The following is a 2,762-nucleotide window of genomic DNA, read 5'->3' as shown; positions in this document are numbered from 1 at the left end:
TGCACAACCTCACCCCGTTGAAAGCACACAAATTAATGACAGTCTACACATAGCATTTGATTTATGATGACGACGAACACAARCGTCAGGTTCAGCTTTTTCCTATGCTCTTCACAGCCATGTGCAAGTAGACACATTTGACAAGATATAAGTAAGTAACTACTTTAAAATGTAGCACAATTGTTCTTAATATAGCTAGTAGTTATAATGTAAACATGTCCCAATCCCAAATATGCTACTGCATCGATCCATTATTTATGTTTTAGTTCGACTGCATACGCAACGACCTTTCATACGTTATAGCTAAATGCCACCACCGTTTAGCTAGCTAGTTTTAGTTAAATATCATCAAAGACTATGGAGGCATTGCTATCATATTAGCTAGCTTGCTTTTGTTTAACATTGTGTAACATGCATGAGTGATATTGATATTATTGATATATAGCCAACTGAAGTAGGCCGTCATTGTAAATCAGAATTTGTTCTTAATTGACTTGCCTAGCCAAATTAAAGGTTAAATAATAAGGTAGCCAAATAGTGCCCTGAGGGGAGTATAACGATAGAATACTTCTCTTTAATTAAAGGGCACGCTAACTGCATTTATGTTCTTTGTTGTTGTTCTGAATTTAAAGTTTTCAGTCCAGTGTAACAGTGCATCATTTTTACAATCAGAATTAAACAGTTAAAACAACATAAACCTGAATTATTCAGAGGTGTCATGCAATGTGGGCATGCCAGCTGGCCCCTTGCCGTTTATGAAATATCAAAGAGATACAATATCTCAYTGAACACCTGTGCTACAGTTTTTCTGCTTCACTTCACGTGTAAAGACAACCATCATCCCCCCCCCCCCCCCTATCCCTTCCCCTGGACTCAGAGGCACGGCCAATGGTTACATCTATGATAAACACTGAGGCTCAGTGGAGACACAAAAGAGTCATGCTTAAAAAAAACGATCTTCCTGTAGCGTTACTACTAGCCGTGTTTTTCAGGGAGGCGTCCGGCTGCTGGCTTTGTGAAGGGAGTGATACAATCGCAGCCAACCTGGGTTTGTTTAGAGAATAAACCATGTGTATGGTCTCTGCCTTCTGGCCCAGATATTATTGATAGAGTAAAGAGCTACAGACTGTACACAACACATACGTTTCAGGTGAGGCTGTGCTGGATCCCCCTGCCTGCTTAAGGTGCAGTCTCTATACACACACAAAGCAAGGTGGTATTATGACTAGAAGCCAAGCCCCTCACCCAGATGCAGGGTGTGTCCCAAAYGGCACCCTATTCCTTATATAGTGCACTACTTTTAACCAGAGTYCTATGTAGGAAATGGGACGCAAACATTCTGTTGAGGTGATTTACGAGGGTGACGTTRACAGTGTGTATCCACCTGCGTGATAGTGTAGTGCCCCATTTCTCTTAACGGTGTGTTCATCACACACAATGGAGGAAGTCATCCAGGGTATGGTACACGGCTGGTTGTTCACACCCGTTGCCAATGAAAGGCACGGTTCAGAAAGACCCTCATGGATGAGTAGAGTTTGAGGGAGTTTTGGTGGGTGGCTGCCGGGCTCYTCTGCACCCTGGAATGGAGATTCCCTGCTTCAGGAAAAATGCCCCTGGGGGGGAAATGTTGTTGTGAAGTGTGTTAAAGGTTTGAAAGAGCCATTTTCAGAACTATATGTTTTTTGTTGTTGTGAAAGATAGTGACTCTTTGTTTGGGCTGATCTGTGACCCACTGACTAGCACCTCCCTCCGTCAGAGGRGAATAAGGCAACCTCAAAGTTACACACAAGGATRCTTTATTGACATGCACACGGTTGAAATGGACATGGAAAGGTAGTGGTTTTTGTGCATGCACACATCCCACAAGTCCAGAGAGATGAGTCCAGCTGTTGTTGTGCTGGACAGAGATTTGTTTGCTGCTCTTTGACTGCTTGAAGGACTGACCATCCTACTGATCCTCGACTTCGGCRATGTCATTTACAAAATAGCCTCCAACACTCTACTCAACAAATTGGATGCAGTCTATCACAGTGCCATCTGTTTTGTCACCAAAGCCCCATATACTACCCACCAKTGCGACCTGTACGCTCTCGTTGGCTGGCCCTCGCTTCATACTCGTCGCCAAACCCACTGGCTCCAGGTCATCTACAAGTCTCTGCTAGGTAAAGCCCCGCCTTATCTCAGCTCGCTGGTCACCATAACAGAACCCACCCGTAGCATGCTCTCCAGCAGGTATATCTCACTAGTCACCCCCAAAGCCAATTCCTCCATTGGATGCCTTTCTTTCCAGTTCTCTGCTCAAATCAAATCAAATCAAATTTTATTAGTCACATACACATGGTTAGCAGATGTTAATGCGAGTGTAGCGAAATGCTTGTGCTTCTAGTCCGACAAGCAGTAATAACCAACAAGTAATCTAACCTAACAATTCCACAACTACTACCTTACACACACACACAAGTGTAAAGGGATAAAGAATATGTACATAAAGATATATGAATGAGTGGTGGTACAGAACGGCATGGCAGATGCAGTAGATGGTATAGAGTACGGTATATACATATGAGATGAGTACTGTAGGGTAGTAAACATAAAGTGGCATAGTTTAAAGTGGCTAGGGGTACATGTATTACATAAAGATGGCAAGATGCAGTAGATGATATAGAGTACAGTATATACATATGAGATGGGTAATGTAGGGTATGTAAATATTATATTAAGTGCATTGTTTAAAGTGGCTAGTGGTACATTTTTACATTAAA

General features: G+C 42.5%; 1 protein-coding gene across 1 annotated transcript in view; it reads left to right on the top strand.

Annotated features, from left to right (window-relative positions):
• The first annotated feature begins 67 nt into the window (after positions 1-67).
• Positions 68-2,762, top strand: part of LOC111981012 (ribosome-recycling factor, mitochondrial) — a 27,539-nt gene continuing 24,844 nt past the window's right edge. The window contains exon 1 of the mRNA XM_024012123.1: positions 68-151. The gene's annotated coding sequence lies outside the window, so the exon portion shown is untranslated. The remainder of the gene's footprint in view (positions 152-2,762) is intronic.

Source organism: Salvelinus sp. IW2-2015, linkage group LG20 (assembly GCF_002910315.2).
Source record: "Salvelinus sp. IW2-2015 linkage group LG20, ASM291031v2, whole genome shotgun sequence".
NCBI lineage: Eukaryota > Metazoa > Chordata > Actinopteri > Salmoniformes > Salmonidae > Salvelinus > Salvelinus sp. IW2-2015.
The sequence above is the reverse complement of the archived record's forward strand: the minus strand, read 5'-3'. Positions and strand labels throughout refer to the sequence as shown.